We start from the raw sequence: 25,149 nt of genomic DNA on the forward strand, positions 1-25,149 counted from the left end.
GGCTGATAACAAAGTACAAACAGCATCAGCCACATACCCACATACACCCCTGCAAAGCTGTGTTGTTAAGTTTTGGGGTTATATGTTTTATGGAACTATTACAAGAGAAAGTGTAAACACATGACAAGCAGCCCCTACTACCTACGGTTGCTATGAGACTGCAGAGACCTGAATGTTCATGTATCCCAAAAGTCCTATGTTGAACTCCAAATTTCCATTGGGATGGCTCCAAGGAACAGTTCCTGGGCTGGATAGTTTATGTCAACCTGACAAACTAAAGTCATTTGCAAGGAGAGAACCTCAACTAAAAAAGTAAATGCCTTCATGAGATCAGGCTGTAGGCCAGCCTGTAGGACATTTTTCTTAATTAGCTATTCATAAGGGAGGGCCTGGCCCATTGTGGGTGGTGGTAGGTATCCCTGGGCTGGTGTTGTAGGTTCTATAAGAAGTCTGAGCAAACCAGGAAGTAGAACCCCTCTATGGCCTCTGCATCAGCTCCTGCCTCCACATTCCTGCCTCCTTCGGTTCCTGTCCTTCCTTTGATGATGAACTTCCTTTGATGAAATCTGTGGTGTATTTCTCATCATGTAGGTGGTGCTGTCCCTGGATTAGTCTGACTGGGTGCTATAGAAAAGCTGTGTGAGCAATCCATGGGATCAAGCCAGTAAGCAACACCCCTCTATGGCATCTGTGCCAGCTCCTGCTTCCAGGTTCCTGCTCTGCCTGAGTTCCTGCCCTGACTTCTTTTAGTAATGGAGTGTGACCTGAGAGTTGTATGCTGAAATAAACCCTTCCCTCCCCAGGTTGTTTATGATCATGGTTCTTTATGATAGCAATAAAGCAGATAAATATAAATTAAATATAAATGAGCTAATATATACACATGCTGATAGTAGTGCCTGGATCAAAAATTACAGCTGTCCTGGGGGACCCTCATGATTACTGAAGTCTACATATGTTCAAAACTTTTATACAAAATAAGAGTTGACATATAGCATAAGCACATTCTCACAAATTCTTTAAGTATCTATAAATGATTTCTAATACTCAATATAGTTGTTAGATTACTTAGAAAATGATAAGAAATGTCTGTGTTCAGAGATAAAATTCATATTATAGCTCTTCAAACAATTGATGGCTTGGGAGTAGAGATTGCAGATAGAGAGAGCTGTCTGTAGTCAATCAGGGTTTGCTGTTACTAGTTTCCCTAGTTTGCCAACTTCACACAGACCGTGGCCACTTCTGATACAAATTCCCCAAAGGAAATTCTAAAACTAAGCAAAATTGGATGTCTACCACAAACTTTGCCAGAGTTAATATGAGCGAGTACTAACCTACTGAGGTTTTACCAAACCTAACAAATTTATAAGGAAAGGCATGGATAGGAAGAGTCAATAGGAAGTAAATTCTGATAATGGGAACCAAATCATTTATTGTTAATGAAGTAAAAAAAAATATCAATGATATCCAAAGCCTTTCATATGTCATGTGTCAACTTCAGATGCCTGACATATGCCCAACCATCATATCACAATCATGTCAAGAATCAAACGTTCTTGCAAAATGTACAATAAAATCTTCACAGCATGCTTAATTGCTGTTGTTAATGATACGTATACCATGTCAAAACTAGGTCAAGAGTAATTTCACCTGCCTTGGTATTTTCAAAAGCAGTTGCTGCTTTCAACCATAAACTTGAAAAGGACACGTGTCAGGCCTGAGAAACTGTTACACGCCTTCTGTACGGAGGCTGTAGGAAACATGACAGCGTGAACAGGAGGATAGGAGAGTGAGGTGTACGTCATATCTCTTCACTGTCCCAGCTCTCTCAGCAGTTGTTTGGCGCAGCCTCAGCCCAGTTTTTTAATAGTTTCCACACTTCTCAAGTTCTTCTAGACCCCAGCCTTTTCTCTCCACCTATGTTGATCGTGCTTGAAAAACAAGTGTAAGACACTCTATTACCTCCATACCCAGAACTCCTGAAACACATGGAAGCCATTGTGCCAGACTAGCAGCTAGAGGAATATAAGCAAAGTGTTTAATTTGGCTCCTAATTTCTAACAAGAATGGTATAAGCGATGACTATTACCAACCCTGTTATTGTTTTCTAGTCTGACTTTATAGTAAGTCTAAATACATCGGTGCCTTGTATTATTTTCCCATTTTATTGATGAGAAAATTGATACAGGAAGTGATTAAAAATATAGATGACAGAATTTAAAAGTATTGGTGAAGTGGCCAGTTAAAGCTTCAGATACACAGTTATGAAATTAATATGTCTACAGGTGACAAATCTTTAGGCTAAATTTCATGGGAGTGAATTCTGAGACTGGTTGAAATTAATATTGGCTAATTATGCATTAATTGTTTGTGATAGAGGCAGGTGTGTGCGTGCGTGCACGTATGTGTGTCTGTGTGTGTACGCCAGAGAACAACATCCAGTGTCATTCCTCGGGTCCTGTCCACCGTTATTTGCTGTCATTAAGATAGAGTTTCTCTCTGGCTTTGAGCTCAGCAAACATGCTACCTTCACTGCCTCTCTAGTGCTAACATAAGAACGTACCACAACACACAGATTTTCCACGTAGGCTCTCAGCCTCAAACTCAGGGCTTCACGCTTCCAAGGGAAGCATTTTGCCAATAGCGCTATCTTCCAAACATACTGGCTAATTTATATTAAGGGCTTCATATACTCTGATAAGTATTAAAAATTAATAACAATAGTCTTGCTTTTAAATTTCAATTATTTTTTCCCCTGGACTTGTAGGAAAAAAAATCAGTACAAAACACAAAGGGTTAAGTAGCTTGCCTTCGGTTAGACAGAAATATGCTAATAAATTGAAACTGAACATGGTGGCACACATCTGAAATTCCAGCACTGAGAAAAATAAAACAGAAAGATCATGATGTCTGTGCCAGCATGGGCTGTAGTGGAAACCTGTCTCAAAATACACAAACTAACCAACCGGGATTTGAACCTCATGTGGCTGTCTGCCAAGAGAAGCCTTTTCCTGTTCTGCTACCTCTAAAATGAAGAAGTTAGGGGAGAGGAGAAAAAGGTTACATGCTATGTAGATATAACTGAAAAAGCAAAGTCATCAGGCAGAAACAAGGACATCATTTACAAGTGGGGTCAGCTGGGCTGAATGAGCTACAGGGCATCATCTGGATGATGAATTGCTTAGAAATTAAGTTGCAAAAATTTGGGATGTGGCCAGCAATAAAGTGTTTTTCAAATGGCCTGCTGGGGTGCTTGAATTTATAGAAAATCCTAAAGAGAACCTGATCTTTTCAATATTTTGGCTCAATCCGTGTAAATGAACAGTCAAATGAATTTGTTTGGAAAAGATGTATGATTAATAAAGAAGTAGAAATCAAAAACTGAATGAGATAGCATCTTACCCGGTCAGAATTACTATCATCCAAATGACAGAAATGAACAAATGTGGCCCAGGATGTGGAGAAACACAAGTGCATACACTATAGGTAAAGTTGTGAATTAGAATGGCCGTTATGAAGAACAGTAGAGCAGTACATCAGGAAACTAAAATAGAACCACCATATGATCCAGCGATTCCAGTACTGGGTACATAGCCAAAGGGAGTGAAATTGTTACATCAAAAACATGCTTGCAGTCTCTTGTTCATTACAGCCCTGCATACAATAGCCAAAATATCGAATCAACCCAGATGTCCTCCCATGAAGAGACAATGGCATATTTTCACCATAAAAATAACAAAACCCTATCATTTTGGAGCAATGTGGATGAAATTGGAGGGCATTATTCCATGTGAAATACTGTGAAATACGCCAGACACAGAAAAATAAATGTCATATGTCCTTTGGGAAAACGAGAGACTGAGAAGGGCAGGGGTTAAGAGAGATGGAACTGAGTTCAAATAAAGACCCTAGAACCCAGCTACAGCAGAGAAGTTTGTATTCTTGTTTATCATAGCAGAATAACCACAATTAAAAGACAATCATTGGTTTAATCATTAAATGTGAACACGTTTCACAATGACCAGGAGAACATGAAATTCCCAACACATAAAAACGAGGAGTGAAAAAACTCTGATGTATTAGATTATAATGCACTGCATACCTGTGCTAAGTTGCCATACATATTATACAGAGATGTACCCGTACTGTCTCGATAAGAGGTTATAATTAAAAGGAGAAATGTATGCCTGCATATGAAGGAAAAGCTAGCTAGCTGTGGAGCTAGGTTGCACAGACAGACAGATGACAGATGCCCTGTCAGATCTGGGTGCTGACCTCTTTTAAGTGATTAGATAGGGGAATCACAGGGTGTGCCATTACAAAGCCAGCAAGCTGCACACTTCCGCCCCAGGTCCAAGGGTGGCTAATGATGTGCCTCTCACGTATACACAGCACTTGCCCCTTCATTTACTCCCGGTGAGGTCATTATGTGGGTCAAGTCATTGCAGCATGATTTCATCACCTGCAAATATAATTAAAACTAAGAGCCACAGTGTTTGGGAAAATCTCAGCTTCTAAAATAGATATGCAAACGGCAATAAATCCAGTATTTCTCTTACAAGTTAAACTAAAATCTCGCAAATGAACAACTTTTTTTTCAGGATGAAGCAGAGGCAATTTTACATTAGCAAAGCCACTGCTAGAACCTTCATTGGGAAAGGAGTTTTCCTTATATTCCTCTGACAGCATTTGTTGAGACAAACTAACCAACTGGGATTTGAACCTCCTGTGGCTGTCTGCCAAGATAAGCCTTTTCCTGTTCTGCTACCTCTAAAATGAAGAAGTTAGGGGAGAGGAGAAAAAGGTCACATGCTATGTAGATATAACTGAAAAAGCAAAGTCATCAGGCAGAAACAAGGACATCATTTACAAATGGGGTCAGTTGGGCTGTATGAGCGGATGAGATGTTTCAAAATGGAACTCAGATGAAAATTTTTCTAAAGGAAAAAAATGGAAGAAAGTCTACTTTTTAAAAACTATTTATAAATATTCTTGGATCCTAGCACCAGAAGTCCAACAGATTAGACTGTGCCCTACTGCGTATGTGGGGCTAATCTGGCCAGATACCAACTGCATCATTAAATAAATTCCATCCATTGCATGGTTGACAAGCTATGGTTTCTTATTAACTTCTGGAAATAAAACTTTACAGTATTTTTACCTACTTTATTAGATTTTGTTAGTTGGCAAGAAAGCATCCATAATTCTGAGTGTTGTCTTTCTAAATGAGTTCCAGGCAATAAGGGAATAGAAATTCTGAAAATCTTATGCCTTAGTAAATGAACATGGCACAGGTGTGGGTATTTAAAAAAATAATTCAATGCTGTCTTCTGACGGTTTATATCTGTAACACACACACATCTACAAAAACAATAAAAATTAAAAGACAGAGAGCTAATGCTTATGCAATAATGTGATATATGAATCACAGGGCATGCATGTGGAAATGGAGAGTTCTAATATCAAGTTCATCTTCTGAGAAGATACTCAAACCTCACAAGTACATTGAAATATGAAAAACAGGGAGGTGGGAAAGGTTACAGAAACTATGAGCAGAAAGGGGTTTAAAGTAATCTCATTAAGACTTTATATGTTCACAATTCTACTTTTTTAAAATTTGAGAATAGTTCTTAAAATTTTGAGATAAGTGTTGTTTTTAGATATGATGTTCGAATAAAGTTACTTTTTGTTACAAAGGTCACAGAAACCCTAGGAGGTTGCTGCTGACACCTAGTGGCATAATATTTAAATGCTTAACACATTTAGAAATATTGTACAGACTCTATAGAGAGATTACGTAGAACACATACACACACAGTATAATTGTAAACATATACATATGTTTATATATGTTCCACACATATATATAGGACGTCCTGAATTACAAACTGTTAACGTCAGCCCAAGTACTTAATTTTCAGACAGTTGATTCTCTTTCATGATTATTCCATCATCCTGAAGAAATGAAAACTAACGCAGCTGCTAACCCCTAAAGAAACCAGGTCCTCAAGCGCCCTTGGCCCTTTTCTGGGTATTGGTGGCAAGAACCTTAACTCATAAGAGCTCCCCTTTAACCTCGATAGCCCTCATTGCTCCCCGTCTTCTCAAACAGCCCTACCGCACCCCAGCGTTCACATACATCCAGCGTGTATGTCCTTGCAGAATCCTTGCCTGTATAGAGCATGCTGTGTGACTCACACTACGTCCACACGCTGGCACACTCAACATGGCCAGGAAACTCCACTCACGTGATTCCACAGGGATCAGGGACCTAAACCTAATGCTGGGGTGGAGGCTTGAGTCTCTTGCCAGTCACATGGATGATGACTGAGAAAGCACAGAAGAAACTGAAATGCTTATGAAAATAATAACGAGTCTACAGGTAAATTCTACCAAATGCAACACTTTATCTGGTGAGAGAGCGAGAGAAAGAAGGGAGGGTGGAGAGGAAGAGGGAGAGACTGTGTGTGCGTTCATTCAGGTATGTGCAAGTATGTGTAAAAAGGAGTCGCCATTTCTAGATGCAATTCCCTGCTTCATTTCCCTACTTCAGCTACAGCATTTGTGAACACAGCAGGTAGAAATTAAATTGATAAATTAATAAATAAAAATAATTTACCTTCCTTATTGATTTTTTTGAGTAAGATGTAAAAGAAGCACAGGTCTCAAAAGGCTCTGATTTTTCTCTTGGGCCAAAGTGACTTTGCAAAATAACTCAGGTTAGACTTTTCATCACTGACATGTGTAATATGGCCCACAGCCAATGGGTGGTAAGATTAGGTCATTTTCCTATGGCTCAAAGTATATTTTACCCATGTCTTTATCAACCGCTGGATTTCCAGTGTGATTTTATTCTAATTGAAAACAAGCGATAGAAATAGAGTAGGTTCTCAAGGTAAGCCTAATTAATGCAAAGCATAGACAAATTATAGCTCTCATAGTACAAAGGGATCCTTCAGCCTTCTAAATATTCCTTCAATGGAAATCCTAGAGAATCAAATAGCATATTTATTCAAAGGATGTCTATATTTATATACTGGGGTAAAAGCAAGTGGCAGATAGACATATTTTCAAAATTATATTGAGAGGAAAAAGCACCATTGCATATAGCTTTATATAAAATGATAGAAATATATTCACATGTAGGGACATCTGCACACACGGATGCAGAAGGACACATGCCAGCCAGTGTGGATCAAGGACTCTGTGACAGGCTCTGTGTCTAAGCAATGATAATTGGGTTAAAATCACTTGCTGCTCTTCCAGGGAACGCGAAGTCAGTTCTCAGATCCCACATGGACACGCACAGTCTAGAACTCCAGTTCCATGGACTCTGACATCCTTTTCTGTCTTCTGAGGGCACTACACACTCATAGTGCACAACATTCAGACAAAGCATTCGTGCACACATGAATAAAATAAAACTAAAAACACACTATAACAATAAACAAATAAATTACAAATCTGAAGTTTTGTTAAATGAAATTCAATCTATTTTGAGGTAAAGAAAAGTGGTAAATATTGAACAAGAGTATACATACATATGTGTATATCACACAAAATATTTATATGTATGTTATGGCTTATTACTGTGTAATATATTATATAATATATATAAACATACTATATATGGAGGATATTTTGATTTGAATAATTGAAATTGCCTCTACATTTGATTAACAAAATTAAGAATATCATAAGTAATAGATATCAAGAACATAATGCAAAAGCACATGAAAAATTATTTAAACATCCTTTTTACAAACACTCAAATATAGGTGTTTCTCATTAATCCAAGAGGTTGCACTCTGAGCCGCAGTGACAGGTAATCTTAGACAAAAGGAGCCTGTGAGTCATGCATACAGGACTAACTGCTACGCACACTGACGTTTACCAGCACAGCTCCCCTTGAGCCCACGCAGGCAGAGCATCGACACACTATTGCTCATCACCTGATTAAGAGTACTACGGGAAATCAGACTGTGGTAGCACAGTAATCCCATTACTGAGGGGGCAGAGGGAGGCAGGTCTCTGTGAGACTGAGGCCTGCTTGTCTGCAAAGTGAGCCCCAGTGCAGCCAGGACTACACAGCGAAATCCTGTCTTGAAAAATCAATTAAAAACAAACAAACAAAATCCAAAAAGATTAGGAATAGTGTAAAAGGCAAGCACACCTGATTAAAGGGCTAACCAAGAAACCATGCCGTGCACAGTTCGCCTTTCCCAAGCCACTTTACACAATGCTCTCACTCTGGCACCAATGCAAATACATCCTGAACAACTATTTCTTTGGGGATTTTGCGCCACTGAAGACCTAAATTTTGTTACTAAACAAAGTACCTTGGTCTGACAATCAAAAGAAACAAGTTTGTTTGCTCTGGGTATGTACGTTAAAAGCTTACCACAAGGAGACCAACAAAACTAAAAGACCTGAGCCAGGTGTTCCTGCAGAGACTGATGCACCAACAGAGGACCATGCATGGAGAGGACCTAGACCCCCAGCTCAGATGTGGCCAATTGGCAGCTCAGTCTCCATATAGATCTCTGAGGGAGGAGATCAGGGGCTGCCTCTATCATGAACTCAGCTGACTGCTCTCTGATCACTCACCCCTGATGATGCAACCTTTCCAGGCCACGGAGGAAGAAGATCCAAGCAGTCCTGATGAGACTTACAGGCTATGGGCAGATGACAATAGTGGAGAACTCTCCCTTTCAGTGGACTAGGGGAAGGGGATGGAGGGAAGAGGGAGAGAGGGTGGGACTGGGGGAGTTGAGGGGGGCTTCAATTGAGATATATAATGAATAAATTGTAAAGAAAAATTCAAATTAAAAAAAGAAAAAATATTTTACCATACTGATAGGATTTCCTTCTCTAACCCTGACTCTTCCTCCACAACATTCACCTCAAAATAAGTTTCTCCACACAATCAACCAGATAAGCATCTAATATGTTGAATATATTAATAGACATGGACCTCTGAGAAAAAGAAAAAAATCACGTAAAGGTATCTTTAAAAGTTTGTCTTTATCCTCACTTAGAAAGACAAATGGGATGGACATTGGATATAGGAGCAAACAAGTAACAGGACAGGAGCCTACCGCAGAGGGCCTCTGAAAGACTCTACCTAGCAGTGTATCAAAGCAGATATTAAGGCTCATAACCAAACCTCCGGCAGAATGCAGGGAATAAAAAAAAAAGGGGGATGGGAAGTTAATACGACCTGGAGAGGACAGGAGTTCCACAAGGACCAAATATATCTGGGCACAGGAGTCTTTTATGAGACTGTTTCTCCCAACAAGGACCATGTATGGATGCAACCTAGAGCCCCTGCTCAGATGTAGCCCTTGGTAGCTCAGTATCCAAGTGGGTACCCTAATAAGGGGAACAGGGACTATTTCTGACATGAACTTGATGGCAGGCTCTTTGACCTCCCCCTCCCCCGCTCCCAGGGAGAAGCAGCCTTGCTAGGCCACAGAGGAGGACTTTGCAGCCAGTCCTGAAGACACCTGATAAACCTGTATCAGATGTAAGTGGAGGAGGTCCTCCCCTATCAGTGGACTTGGAAAGGGGCAGGGAGGAGATGAGGGTGGGAAGGTGGGATTGAGAGGGAAAGAGGGAGTGGGATACAGCAGGGATACAAAGTTAACAAACTGTAACTAATATTAAAAAAATAAAAATTCAAAAAAGTTTGTCTTTTTCTCATTTTTGTATTTCTATACCAGTCTCACATGGATTCAGGACCCTCCTTACTGCTTCCCCCGTGCAGCTTGTTTCTCTCCCCTCTTGTACCACCTTCATTCACTCCCCTTCATCAAGATCTTCAGCTTCATCACTCATCTCAGCATCACTCAGTTCAACATCAGCATCTTCTGCATATTGTCTAGGTATAAGTCATTATTATGTCTCTCTCTGGAGACTCGTGGGTAGTGACTGCATGCAAAAGGCAACCATCAAGCGAATTTATTAAGTATTGAAGATTTTCAAGTTTCACTTCCTTTTTAAAAATTATTATTATTTATTATAATTCACTTTGTATCCCAGCTGTTGCCCCCTCCCTCATCTAGGAACCTTCTCCAAAACTGACCAGATAGTCGGGCACAAAGCAAGCCTCAACAGATACAAGAAGATTGCAATAATCCCTTGTAGCATATCATATCAATATGGTCTAAAACTAAATCTCAGCAATATCAGAAATAGCAAAAAGCCTATAGCTGCATGGAAACTAATCAAGTTTCACTCTCTAGCCCCCACTTCCTCTGCTCTTCTCCCTCTTCCCTTCCACTTTCCCCTTCCTACTCCACAAACTTGTTTTTATGACGCTAAGTTGACTTAGTGCAGGAGCCTTGTGCATGGGTACAGGGACACCCATTGGAGCATGAGCAGCCTGGTCAGGGTCATGTTCACTTTCCGCCCAGGCAGCCGTCAAGCAGTCCCTGTCTAGGAGTGTGACCTTGGGAACCCTCTCCGTCTCCATGCTAGGGTTTATTGACTCGGTGGGTGATCTCAGCTGTTAGGAGTTTATGTGTATTACACGAGTCATGTTCAGAGGACGGGATTTCACAGTGTTCTCATCCCTCAGCCTTTATAGTCTTTCTACCCCCTCTTTTCTGATGGTTTCTGGGCCTTGGGGATCATCCCAAAGCTCAATTTTTAAGTTTTGAAGATATGTTCATGTCAATAAAACTTGGATACAAGACTACAACCAAAATATCTCCTTTAGAAAATAAAAGTTATCAGGGAGTTTGCCTTTCCTTTCAAGAACCAAGAAAGCCCCCCCCCCCCACAAAAAAAAAAACCCTCATTTGTAATGCAATTTCCAATTTAGTTTGTTATTCAGTTCTCATTTTGGTTAGGTATATTCAACAATTAATAAAAAATAAAAAGCAGTTAGTTCTAATTAATATGCAACTATATAATATATTTCACCATGGCTCTATAAGGGTATAACTTTCAACAGATATAGCTAGATCCATTCACAATTCTAACCCATCTAAAATTTTTTCTGCAAAAGCTTTATCTATACATTTTATATGTCTTCATCTATACTCAATTTGTTTTCATGTACATGCCATTAGAATATTTGCATGAGTTTTCATACTCTTGGGACAACATATGTAAATAAATCTCGCAGCGATTTGAAAATTTATCAGCTAAATATGCAATCTGTTATGCATAATCAGGCATGCTATTCAACAACTGTGTGATGTAATTCAGTCTTCCCAGAGAAAATATGTGTTTTGGATAATAGTATCTTCATAAAACTTGATGAAGTTTTCCAGAAATCTGTATTGACATGTTTTTGCATAGTCAAAAGGTAATATGCAAAGCCTTCTGACTAGTGATTAAATAAGAAAAGCTCTTGTAACTATACCCTGACAAAAACCTTATTTCTCTCACTGCCTACCCTTTGTAATCCTGGTTCATCAATTGGAGTTACAAAAAAAAATGTAAATTTCTCAAGATTTTGTTCACATAAATAAAATAATATCAAAGTTAATGGTTATCCAAAGTTTTTCATAAGCCATTCTGTATTTTAATTTTTACTGTCTACTTTATAAACATCATCATCATCACAAGTCCTTCCTTCTAGCTTTCAAATAAATAAATTGCTGTTTTGATGACTCATTCAATATTTAAATTTAGTCACCACAGTCAGCAGTTGCATGTACTTAAGACACTGTATAAACATTAATTCAAAATAAGTATTACTACCTTGGTCTAATTTTTCATAAAACACGGCAGATCTCTTGCCAGGTGACACCATTTCTTTTGGTTCTGTGGGTAAAGAGAGAGAAGATTAATAAAAACAACCTTTCTTTTTATTCTCTAAATGCTTCTTAAAGAAGATTCATTAGTAATAAAGGTCAGAGAAGAAAATCATTTAACACAATTCTCAGCTTCATTCAGCAGCTGCCTCAGGAGCCACTTGCCTTAAATGCCAAATAATTCCCCAAAGGCCCTTTCTCCCCGTCAGCTGAGAACCTGGGTGACTGCGGCAGACCTGCCGCCTGTTTGCTTTGAGGCTCTTCTTTTCTCACACAGAAATAAGATTTGCACTTGGCAAGGAAAAGCATTAGCTCCCGTAATTTCAAAACACAAGCTATAGCCATGTTGGAACCCAACATTTATGGGAACACAAAAGACTGAAATGGAATTTGCAATTATCCAAACTTACTTTCCTCCCTCCCCCTGTGAGATGGGCTTTAAAATATTCCTGAGAGCCTGTGTCTTTGCACAGAAATCAAAGGATAAGAAATTGCGGGACGCTGTAAGTAATTGCAGATTACCCTCCTTAGGAGATGTGATTCCCAGCTTTTCTGTGCTGTGAATGGGGACAAAAGCATTCTATGGGAGTCAGAGTTATGGAAATATATCTTGTTCCCTCCCCAAACATATAACAATCTCAAGGAGTGTTCCATAAAAGATTTTTACTACATCATTATCTGAATTTTAAGAGTAGAGGGTGAGAGTCTGGGCAATGGCTTTGAAAAAAGGGCTGTCACATACATAGGTGAGAATTTTTAAATCACCGTTTAAGGAAGTTAAGTGACATTAAATAATCGGCTATGTCAACCATTACCAGAATAATCCTATAACTGCAATCGATACATCTCACCAGCTGTGAGAAGTTGGGCAAGTAAATTAAACTCTGCATGGACTCATTTTCCTCTGTAACATAGAACTGATTATGCCCCCTACTTCATAGAGTTAGAGAATGATTAAGTGAGATACGTATAAAGGACAGAAGACAGTACCCGCTAAGCATAGCAGGTGTCAGCAAATGCAATTATCAGTATAGTTATTAGAATTATTAACAACTCTCTGCTTCCGAAAAGGCTTATGGCCCCATTGAGAATCAACATCCCAGAGAGAGGAGTGATAGAATGCCTATACAATAGCATACAGTAATCACCTCATCTCCCCATTGATTCATCACACTGTGATAGCCAAAGAAACCTTCAGTTTAGGTCTTTGGCAGATACATGAACAAGACTGAATCATGTCTCAGGAAGATAATCTATCATCTATTAGCAGCTGTCCTGCATGCCTCCGCTCAGGACTGCGGACGGCCTCCAACACGAAGTGATACGCTTCAAGGTTCTGTTTAACACAAGTCGCTTTGTCCTCTCTGGTGCAGTATCGATTCCATTACAGAAACAGCTACAAAAAAGCCAGGTTCGCATACACTTACGTGAAACTGTAATAAACAGAAAATAACCTGAATAAAAGTGTGCTGTGGTTAGGGAAACATATGTCCAGAAAATTATGCCAAGACATAGGTAAGCATGTTATCATTAAACAACATATAACATGTTGAAGTTGCAGAATACAATGAAAGGAAATCTGTAGGGTGGTGTCATAGAAAAGAATAATTGAAAAGTAATCTAAAACACAAACTATGCAGCACAGGTCAGCTTCCTCTGGGAAAATTTCACTGGACAGGAAGCTCTTGAAAGACTGAGTCACAGTGCGGACACCAAATGTTCTCCTCTGGAAAATCCATGTGTGGAACGCTTGCTTCCCAACATGGTACCAGGGGAGAGGGTTGATGAAATTTTTAGAAATTGGGTTCTAGCAGGAAGTCCTTAGGTTGTAGGGAGCAGTCTGCCCACAAAGGGACTGGGGACTCTTTCCTGTCTTTCCTTCTATGCTTCCTGGCTCAGGAGGTGAGGAATTGGCATAGCCTGTATCCCAGGCAGGATTGTTACACTTTTCAGAAACCAAAAGTGATGGAGCCACTTTATGTGTGAGTGACACCTCCAGAATGGTGAAGTAAGTTAAACCTTTTCTCTTTATAAAGAAAATATCCCAGTGTATTATGTTATAGTAACAAGAAGCAGTCGGGTTCAAACTTTCGAGGGAGACAAAAAAAATGTATATAAGGAACTAAAAGTATTAAAAAATATGAGGACTATTTTTACTATGACCCCTATGATATCTACTATACATGTTCCCAATTTCTCTTAATATGTTCAGGGAATCCTTAGGGAAAAAAGAGCAACACACGAATGAAAATGGACAAAACATGAGAATTTCCAGTAAATTAAATTCTCCTAAAGACAGATTAAGAGATATCATTTTAGGACCAGGAAAATGGCTCAGTGCATAAAAACAACATAAAAAGTATTTGTGTAAAGTCAGAGGTGTTAGTGGCAGCATTTGCAGTGGCAATGTGCAAAGTGGAAGTGACCTCCTAAAGCTCATCCAGCAGGGAAGAAACTGCCTTAAAGTTTTAAACATGGTGAAATTGCTGAGGCCAACACCTTGAGGTTATTCTCTGATCTGTGTGCTTACAGACACATGTTCGCGCGCGCGCGCACACACACACACGCGCGCACACACACACACACACACACACACACACACGTGCACATGTGCATACACATTCATGCATCCACACAGAGAGGATTTTAGAATCAGAAGCTCATTCTGTATATTCTTAAAATAGAAAATACATGATTAGATATAAAATGAGAACGCTTTAGAGTTCTACCCCTGGAAGTGGCAGAACATAAATCTCTTCTTTTAAACCACAAAGTCTGTGAGAATTTGCAGTCACTTTAGGAAATTAATGAAAAGTTTCAGTCAGTAATCAGGCCTCTGCCCAGGCTCTCACCACTCAGAGGTTTTTAATGACATTTCTTTAATGCATAGAACACATTCTTAACGTAGAAAGCAAAACTCAGCTGCATATGAAAATGTGATTTAAAGTTGATTCTCCTGTCAGAGGAAGAATCTGCAGTTAGTCTGTTAATCTGCTGAGGTTTACCCCCAAAGAAGAACGATCCATGGCTCGCTTTTGTTCCTCCCTTAACCAAATGCCTTTGAATCCTCATGTCCCTTCTGGAACAAGGGATAGAATAAAAAGAGGAAAGAAAGAGAGGAGGAGGACAGAAGTGGGAAGTTTGCTTTCTGGCCACTGCGCCAAGAGGACTTAGGTTCTAGGTCTGGTATGTAGCTAAGGCTGAGTGTCAGCTACAAGTGAATTTCCCCAGGTTGTTGTGTCAATCATCCCCTGCCCTCATAGGACCTTACATATGGATTGCTGCAACCACAGCCCCAGGCGATGCCTTTAACTTTTATCTACAGAGACTAGCTCAGCTGCTGGACAGCCCTTAAGGAGGGCCCTACATCAATCACAAATATGTCCATTGCCTATATATCTTCCCCCAAATACTCCAACAATCCTGGGAAGAAGCAGCAAATTGTTGCCCAGCCTCCTGTGCCTGACTACACCAGAGCTGCTCACTGGCTCACCTCTTCCCTTTTCTTTATCAGAAAGCAGAAGAGAGTGCCTCCTTGTGGCACCTCTTACCAGCACCAACAAGGAAACACCCTACACTCCTCCTTCCATACACAGATATTTCTAGCACATTCTCAGCTCATCCAAATAATCTTCCCATAATCTCCAGACATCAGAACCTTTTACTTTAGAGATGTAGGACTTATCTGGTTCTCATTTTGGTAATGGAGAGTTTCTCCAAGGTGATCTTCCTCATAAATCATGTGAGTATCTGATAGCCACTGTTGAAAGGGGTCAAATTATAACTGTTGTATATCTCGTGGTATTAGTTTTTCACAATTCTAGCTTATCTACAGCAAAATACCTAAGAAATTGTATGTCTATTGGATACTCTATTTTATTTCATTTTATGATCGTTCGATGAATGTTATATCATTCTTTGGTTGTGTCCTTCCTGCTCTATCAAGCAGAGTCCCAAGTGGCTGCTGAGGTGTTCTCTCTCATTTCCATTCTTAATAGCAGCTCCTTCTGCTTGTGGCTCAGGTCTTACTACCCAAATTTAGCGCCTGTCAAAACTTTAATGCCCACTTTCCCACAAAGTGATCCCCAGGTAGTTTGGACTCTGTTGGTAGTATCATTTGCCACCACTGTACAGCAATTACAGTCAATGCCTGCAATTTATATCACCTCCTTGAAATGCCTTGCGTTGCCATGTCTCTCCGACTATTTTAAGTACCTCAAGGACAATTGTATACTGTGCCTATTGCTAATCTTCTTTGCCACTTAGCGCAATGATTAATGCATAAAAAATCCTTAAAAAGTATATTCCACTTTCTACAGATTAAATATTAAGGTAGATAAAACAGTGTTGGTTTATGGAGCATTAATATCTCACTGTATCTTATGAGAACAACTGCATAGCAAGTCCTTATTTTTGTCACATCAATTATAAAATTAAGAAAAAAAAACTATAGGATAAAAAGATACAGAAAACAAAAGAGTATGACAGAAGTCATAGCATCACAAAGTGAAGCTACTCTGTGGGAATAGATCCAAAGGCAGTCTGTGTTTTACCTCTCTTTCTGCCAGGGATAGATAGCACCTGCCTCCAGGGGAAATTAAGATTATTACAAGGCTAACTGAAAAAGTGTGGGTTTCGACATCTGGAAAGAATTCTGGACCCAAAGCAACATCAGGCTTTACTTAGAGATAAAACAAGTTTTCCATAACAATATTAGAATATGTAGAACTAGATCAAGTATTCAGTCCTCAAAACAAATAAAACACAAGTTTTCATTTCAGCCTTCTAGAGTTAATGATTTTGATTCAGAATGCCCCGAAGGTATATTTGTAGCATTATTGGGCAGTTGTGATGCCTTTAAGAGGTGAGAGAATAAAAAGAGTCATTGGGAGCCTGTCCTTGAAGGACTATCAGAACCCTAAATGACCTGCCCTCCCCTGTCTCTTCCTGGCCACCATGAGGTAAACAGGCCTCCCTGCCAGGCACCTTGCCATGCTGCACCATGCACACCGTCAGCCTCAAGAAAGAGGGTGAGGTAACGATGGCTAAAACTTCTGAAACTTTCTTTCTTATAAGGTGACTGGGTGTGGTAGATTGCCACACTGGTGAAAACCTGACTAACACAACTTGGATGTGAAACAGTAAGACGAACTAAAGAGGCAAAAATCAACATAAATACTTATTTCCATTTTCCTTGATATAAACAGCCATGGGAATGGCATGAAGGCAAGAGTAGAACTGGAGCAAAAAAAAACTAATGTTCAGGGCTCAGAGTCAAGAAGAGTCAAGATTCTCAGAGAACTAGAACTCGGCATGTAGCAACACCTAGAACATCATGAGAACAGTGTGAGGTGTGAAGAAGAGAAATGTGCACAGAGATTGAGCTGAGTCAGAATGACATCATCCCCACAGCCAAGAGCAGGAGTCCAAAGGACACAGAAATTCTCAGATGTCCTCAATAAGGAACATGGGAGTATTGAGTGGGCTGGTATCGCCCACTCCCTGCCTAAAAACGAGGTCCTGTGATCTTTGTGTCCTGCACTCCCTGAAAAATCACAAGACCACAGAGAGGTGAGCAGAAGCCAGTAGGGAAACATCTGAAAACAAAACAGTTAGGCCAATCAACCTATCCTGTAAAGAAAAATGAAAGTGAATGTAACTTTTATCACTATTTTATAGATAAGGAAACTAGACTGGAATGACAGACCCGTTTCCTTCAGTGTTATACATAAAGTCCGAGAAAAAAAAAACCCAATCATTCTCTTTTTATAACATTTACATGTGTATTGATGCATTTCTCAGGTACTCTCCTGAGCCTACATTTTCTGTTCACTGTAAATATGAATTATGTTATTGCTCAACATATGAAAATAAAAACTAAAATTTCCTTTTAGGAGGAGTCCAAGATGGCGGTGACTAGCACACATCATATCTGAGGGGCAGAGGATCCGAAACTTTGAAATTGGTGACTGGAGAGGCGGCTGAAGCCTGATCATTGACATTGAGGCTTCCTGGGTGAGAAGGGACAACCCAAGAGCTGGGACAGTCCAGATCACCCGTGGATGTCTCTAGGGTCTGAGAGTGGTGAATATTTGAACGCCCTGCATGTCTCCTTGCCCCAAGTATGGGTCTACCTGCCCGGCCGCCAAACAGTGGACACTACTGAGCTGATGGATTTCCTACACCTTCATTTGCCCCTGCAGACCCAAATCTGAGAGTAGAGAACAGAGAAAACCCTGCGCTTTCTACATAGTTCTGAGAGTAAGTGAATATGAATTCAGGTGAGTGTGAGGGACCCTGGATCTGGGCAGCCAGACATCAGATCCCTCTCTCCCACACCCCCACTGGGTGCAACAAGGGATCCTTGGGACAGTGTTCTCAACACTGAAGCCCCTGTTCTGTGGGTCTACCAGTGGAGTCCAGGCAAACAATTCCTGGAGCCAAGATGTACAACTCAGACAGCTCTGAATACCTGGAAAACAATGTGATAGGCCGGTGGGCCACTGAGGCATTCAGAGGACCTGTGCATGTGCTTTGGGCCTGAAATGGCACCAGCACCCCCACCTGAACTTATGCTTCACCATTCCAGGCATCTATACGCTCTAGCACCATGTCCATCAAGGCACATTTCTACTCACACTCCCATGCTTGCACACATGTGCTGCGACCTTCCTCCCTTAGCTACAGCTGAAACACCAACATCCACTCTCAAACCAGTGGCCCGCTCTCACCTTCCTGAAGAATACTCCAGACTCCAGAGACAGAATGACCCAGCCTGAAGTACAGACTCCAAGAACAAACAGTGAAGGTTACGAATAAGCAGATGGCTAGAGGTTGGCATAAGAGCCCTTCAGAGACTGATACCCCAATCAAGACAATTCATGAAGAGAACATAAAACCCCGATTCAGATGTAGTCCATAGACTCAGTATCAAAGTGGGTACCCTAATAAGGGGAGCAGGAGATTTCTCTGGCATGAACGCAGTAACAGTTTCTCTGATCACCTTCCCCTGGGGGGAGAGGGGATACAGACTTTCCAGGCCACAGAGGAAGACAATGCAACCAGTTCTGATGAGGCCTGATAAGCTAGAGTCAAATATAAGGGGATGAAGACCTAATCTATCAGTGGACTAGTGGAGGAGCATAGGGGGAGAAGAAGGAGAGAGGGTAGGATTGGGAGGAGACCGGGGAGGGGGAACAGGTAGGATACCAATTGAATAAATTGTAATGAATGATAATAAAAAAAAATTAAAAAGAACATATCCAACAAAAATCAAGACATTATGGCTTCACCAGCAACCCCCAAAATAAATGGATATTTTAATTCATCAGAAACACAGGAAAATGATCTCAAATCTATGCTTACACAGTTATTAGAGGAACATAAAGAGGAAATGAACAAAGCTCTCAAAGAAATACAGAAAAATACAGCCAAACAAATAGAGGCAGAAGTAGAGGCAAATAGAGAGGAAATGAACAAAAAAAAATAGAGGCCATCATGGACAGTTAGGAATCCAAATACAAACAAATGAAGGAAATGGTGCAAGACAAGAAAATGGAATTAGAATCAAAGAAAACATACACGGAGAAATAGTTGGAGATGGATAACCTAGCAAAGAAATCAGAAACCACAGAGGTAAGCACCACCAACAGAATTCAAGATATGGAGGAGATAATTTTGGGCACTGAAGACACCAATGAAGAAATCAATACATTTTTCAATAAAGACATAAAATCAGAAAAGGTTCTGACACAAAACATCCAAGAATCAAGGCACCATGAAAAGACAAAAACTTAGAATAATAGGAATAAATGAAAAAGAAGATTCTAGGCTCTAAGGTCCAAAAAATATTTTCAAGAAAATCACAGAAGAAAATTTTCCCAACTTAAAAAAAAGAGATGTTAGTAAGCATATACGAGGATTACAGAACATCAAATAGACTAGACCAGACAAGAAAGCCCTCTTATCACATAACAGTCAACACACTAAATCTACAGAACAGAGAAAAAATATTAAAAGCAGTGAAGGAAAAAGGCCATGTAACATATAAAGGTAGACCTATGAGAATCACACCAGCCTTATCAACAGAAATTATGTAAGCCAAAAGGGCCTAGGCAGGTGTCATGCAGACTCTAAGAGACCACAGATGCCAACCCAGACTACTATACCCATCAAAGCTTTCAATCAACATAGATGGAGAAAACAAAATATTCCATGACAAAACTAAACTTAAACAATATCTACACAGCAATACAGTCCTACAGAAGATACTACAAGAAAAACTCCAATCTAGCAAAACCAACTACACCCAAGAAAACACAGAATGTAGATAACTTCACAACAAAAAAATTAAAAGAAAACAAGCATTGAAACACAGTAACAACAACTCCACAATAAAAGGAACTAACATTCATTGGTCACTATTATCTATCAATATCAATGGACTCAACTCTCCAATAAAAAGACACAGACTAACAGAATGGTTGTGGAAAAAGGATCCAACATTCTGCTCCATCCAGGAAACACACCTCTGTAACAAAGATATACACTACCTCAGAGTAAGGGGCTGGAAAAAAGGTTTTTCAAGCAAATGGACCCAGAAAACAATCTAGAGTTTTCTAAACCTAATATCTAATAATAATAATCTAAATAATCTAATAATCTAAACCTAATATATAATAATATAGACTTATATTATAGTCCACTCTCACCAAGGGACAGATCATCTAGACAAAAACTAACGAGGGAAATAGACACTTACAGAGGTCCTAAATAAAATGGACCTAAGAAGTGTCTACAGAACTTTTCACCTAAACTTGAGAGTATACCTTCTTCTCAGCACGTCACAGAACTTTCTCAAAAATTGACCATGTATTCGGGCAAGATACAAGAAGAGTGAAATAATCCCTTCTATCCTATCAGACCACCGTGGCCTAAAACTAGACCTCAACAACAACAGAAATAACAAAAAGCCTACATACACATGGAAACTCTACTCAATCAGAGCTTGGTCAGGAAAGAAAGGAAAAAGAAATTAGAGACTTCCTAAAATTCAACGAAAATGAAGGCTCAACTTACCCAAACTTATGGGACAAAATGAAAGCAGTGCTAAGAGGAAAGTTCATAGTACTAAGTGCCTTCAAAAAGAAGTTTGAATATATACCATGTGTGTCTTTCTGCTTCTGAAATACCTCACTCAGGATGATCTTTTCTAGTTCCCACAATTTTACTGCAAATTTTACAATTTCTTTGCTTAAAAATTGCTGAGTAGTATTCCATTGTGTAAATGTATCTCAATTTCTGTATCCATTCCTCAATTGAGGGACATCTGGGTTGTTTCCAGATTCTGGCTCTTATGAATAAAGCTACCACAAACATGGTTGAGCAAATGTCCTTGTATACTTGAGCATCATTTGGATATATGCCTAGGAGTAGTATAGCTGGATCCTGAGGTAGCACTATTCCCAATTTTCTGGGAAAGCACCATAATTATTTCTGAAGTGGTTGTACAAATTTATACTCCATTGCTAATGGAGAAGGGTCCCCCTTTCTCTACATCCTCTCCAGTATTTACCATCACATATATACTCACTTATAAGTGGATATTAGACATATAATATAAGATAATCACACTAAAATCTGTACACCTAAAGAAGCTACACAAGAAGGAGGATCCTGGATAAGATGCTCAATCCTCAATCAGAATATCAAATGGGATAGACATCAGAAGAAGGTAAAAAAAGAAACACAAGAAGGTAAAAACAAGAAACAAGACAAGAGCCTACCACATAGGGCCTCTGAAAGACTCTACCCTACAGGGTATCAAAGCAGATGCTGAGACTCATAGCCAAACTTCAGGCAAAGTGCAGAGAATCTTATGAAAGAAGGGGGAAGCAGAAAGACATGGAGGGAAAAAGAGCTCCACAAGGAAAGCAACAGAACCAAAAAATCTGGGTGCAGGGGTCTTTTCTGAGACTGATACTCCAAACAAGGACCATGCATGGAGATAACCTAGAATTCCTGAACATATGCAGCCCATGGCAGCTCAGTGTCCAAGGGGGTACCCTAATAAGGGAAACAGGGGCTGTATCTAACATGAACTCAGTGGCTGGTTCATTGATTACCTCCCCCTGACTGGAGAGCAGCCTTACCAGGCCACAGAGGAAATCAGTGCTTTCAGTCCTGATGAGACCTGATAGGCTAGGATCAGATGGATGGTGAGGAGGACTTCCAGTATAGTGCACTGGGGAAGGGGGATGGGAAGAGAAGGAGGAGGAAGTATGAGATTGAGAGGGGGTGAGGGAGGGGACTACAGCTGGCATACAAAGTGAATCAATTGTAATAAACAAAAATAAATTAATTAAAATATTTACAACTTAAATATTTTTCTTTAATAAAAGCAAAATAGTTTTAATTTTATGAATTATGAATACATTTAAAACAAGATACAGAAAATACATAGGAAATTGTTAGGTTTAATTTATAAATTTAGAAAAACACTAAATTCAGAGTCATTGTACAAAAATTATGCTATCATATTATGAACAATAAAATGGAAGCTATGGCACTTGGCATGGGGTAATGGACTAAATACTTAGAGCAAGTGGAACAAGACGTGTCTATAACTTCTATGTCAAAGACCTAAAAAGCTCGTGAATGGGCAGAGAATGACACGTGTGCTCATACATCCAAAGTCTCCCTCAGTGTTGTTAACCCTCCTAAAACTGACTCATGCAATCCGTGTGCTCACAGTCAGTTCTTAGTCATGTTACTGTGGTAGTTTCATTCTTTTATACCAAAAATATCAACAGGCAAACATTTATTCATATAGGATCATGATTACCCAAATAAATGTTAATGAATAAAAAATGTTTTTTGGAATTCTTACATTTTTCACATATCAAAATTTATAAGGCCAGGAGACAGCTCAGTAAAATGCTCACTGAATAAGCCTGGTGAGCTGAGTTCTGCTTAGGGGAAAGGAATGGCTGACTCTTACGTAAGTGAACCTCAGCTGCAAGGGATTGTAGATCTTGCATATGGAAAAGAAGACAAGCAGTGACTTTAAAAGAAAATGTCATTTTCATTTTCTTTGGGGTAGACAGTGATTTCTTACACATCATTCAGCTGATCCACCAAAGAAATCCATAAGAAGTTTGTTTCCATTTAAAAAGTATTATCTTCATCAAAAGATGTCAGGTAGAGAAAGAGATTTCAACACACTTCTAATACTCGTCAGATAAATAGCTCATACTCAGAGAGTTTTAAAACAATTTTTACAAACAATAAGAAAACGGCAGACCACTCAATAAAAACAATGGGAAAATAAATAGAAACTTCACCAAATACTCAACATTTCAACAAAGATATTAAAAACCCTTCAAATTTGTTAGTATTCTGAAATGCAAGATAAAATCAGGAGATGTGACTATATAAAAAATTGCTTTCAATTTATGAAAATAGAAAATTAATACCAAGGATGAACAAGGACATAGGTAAATGGTAAAGCAATATCCCGCTGACAACAGACAGAAATGGGTGAGGTTGCTTAAAAATTGGCTTGGTAGCATCTACTAAAAAGATGGATATTAGATAGCATCTTCAACAAACAGTGCTGGTCTAACTGAATGTCTATAAGTAGAAAGATGAAAATAGACCCATATTTATCACGCTGAACAAAGTAAAGTCCAAGTGGATTAAAGACCTCAACATAAAACCAGACACAATAAATCAGTTGGAGGAAAAGTGGGAAAGAGTCCTGACCTCATTGGCACAGGAGACAACTTCCTGAACAGAACACCAACAGCACAGACTCTAAGATCAACAATCAATAAATGAGACCTCATGAAACTGAAGAGTTTCTGTAAAGGACACTCATCAGAACAAAACAACAGCCTACAGACTGGAAAATGATCTTCATCAACCCTACATCTGACAGAGGGCTAATATCCAGAATATATAAAGAACTGAAGAAGTTAAACACCAACAAACCAAGTAAAAAATATGGGGTACAGAGCTGAACAGAGAATTCTCAACAAAGGAATATCGAATGGCAGAGAAACACTTAAAGAAATGATCAATGTCCTTAGTCATCAGGGAAATGCAAATTAAAACAACTTGAGATTCCACCTTACACCCATCAGAATGGCTAAGATCAAAACCTCAAGGGATGATGCTTGCTGGTGAGGTTGTGGAAAAGGGGAACCCTCCTCCGTTGCTGGTAGGAATGTAACCATGTAACCTTGTACAAGCACTTTGGAAATCAATCTTGTGCTTTTTCAGAAAATTAGGAATAGTGCTTCCTCAAGATCCAGCTATATAAATCCTAGGCATACACCCAAAAGATGCCCTACCATTCAATAAGGACAGTTGCTCAACTATGTTCATAGCAGCTTTATTTGTAATAGCCAGAATCTGGACACACCCCAGAAGCCCCTCAACAGAGGAATGGATACAGATATTGTGGTACATTTACACAATGAGTACTACTCAGCAATTAAAAACAAGGAAATCATAAAATTTCCAGGCAAATAATGGAAACTAGGAAAGATCATGCTGAGTGAGGTATCCCAGAAGCAGAAACACACATATAGTATATACTCACTTATAAATAAATATTAGCTATATAATATAGGATAAACATACTAGAATCTATAGTCCTAAAGAAGCAAAACAAAAAGGAGGACCCTGGGAAAGAGGCTGAAACCTCACTCAGAAGGGTAAACTAGATAGACATCGAAGTAGGAAAAGACAAAGAATAGGACAGGAGCCTTCCAGAGGGGACCTCTGAGACTGCCTACCAGGGTATTATACAAAGGAGATATGGAGACTCAGCTAAACTTTGGGCAGAATGACGGAATCTTTATGGAAGAATAGGGAGATAGTTCCTGGAGGGGACAGGAACTCCACAAGGAGACCAACAGAGCCAAAAGACCTGGGCCCAGGGGAGCCTGCAGAGACTGATACTCCAACTAAGGACTATGCAAGGAGAGGACCTAGACCCCCTGCTCAGATGCAGCCCATAAGCTTCTCAGTTTCCAAGGGGAACCCCTAGTAATCCCTAGTAATGGGAACAAGGACTGTCTCTGACATGAACTCAGTGACTGGCTCTTTGATCACCTCCCCCTGGGGGGTGCAGCTTTGCCAGGCCACAGAGGAAGATGATGCAAATGGCCTTGATGAGATGGATAGGATAGGATCAGATAGAAGGGGAGGAGATCCTTCCCTATCAGAAGACTAGGGGAAAGGCATAGGGGGAGAAGATGGATGGGACTAGGAGGAGATAAGGGATGAGGCTACAATAGGGATACAAAGTGAATAAATGAAAGAAAGAAAAAAAAGAAAGAAAGAAAGAAAGAAAGAAAGAAAGAAAGAAAGAAAGAAA

The 25,149-nt window shown here is 39.6% G+C and overlaps 1 protein-coding gene across 1 annotated transcript in view; it reads right to left on the reverse strand.

The window, feature by feature from the left end:
• The window catches only part of Inpp4b (inositol polyphosphate-4-phosphatase type II B), a 672,431-nt gene that overhangs the window by 512,995 nt on the left and 134,287 nt on the right, over positions 1-25,149 (reverse strand). Inside the window, exon 2 of the mRNA XM_055609049.1 lies at positions 11,713-11,775. The gene's annotated coding sequence lies outside the window, so the exon portion shown is untranslated. The remainder of the gene's footprint in view (positions 1-11,712; positions 11,776-25,149) is intronic.

The sequence above is a fragment of the Psammomys obesus genome, unplaced genomic scaffold (assembly GCF_907164565.1).
Source record: "Psammomys obesus unplaced genomic scaffold, mPsaObe1.curated_primary_1811, whole genome shotgun sequence".
Classification (NCBI taxonomy): domain Eukaryota; kingdom Metazoa; phylum Chordata; class Mammalia; order Rodentia; family Muridae; genus Psammomys; species Psammomys obesus.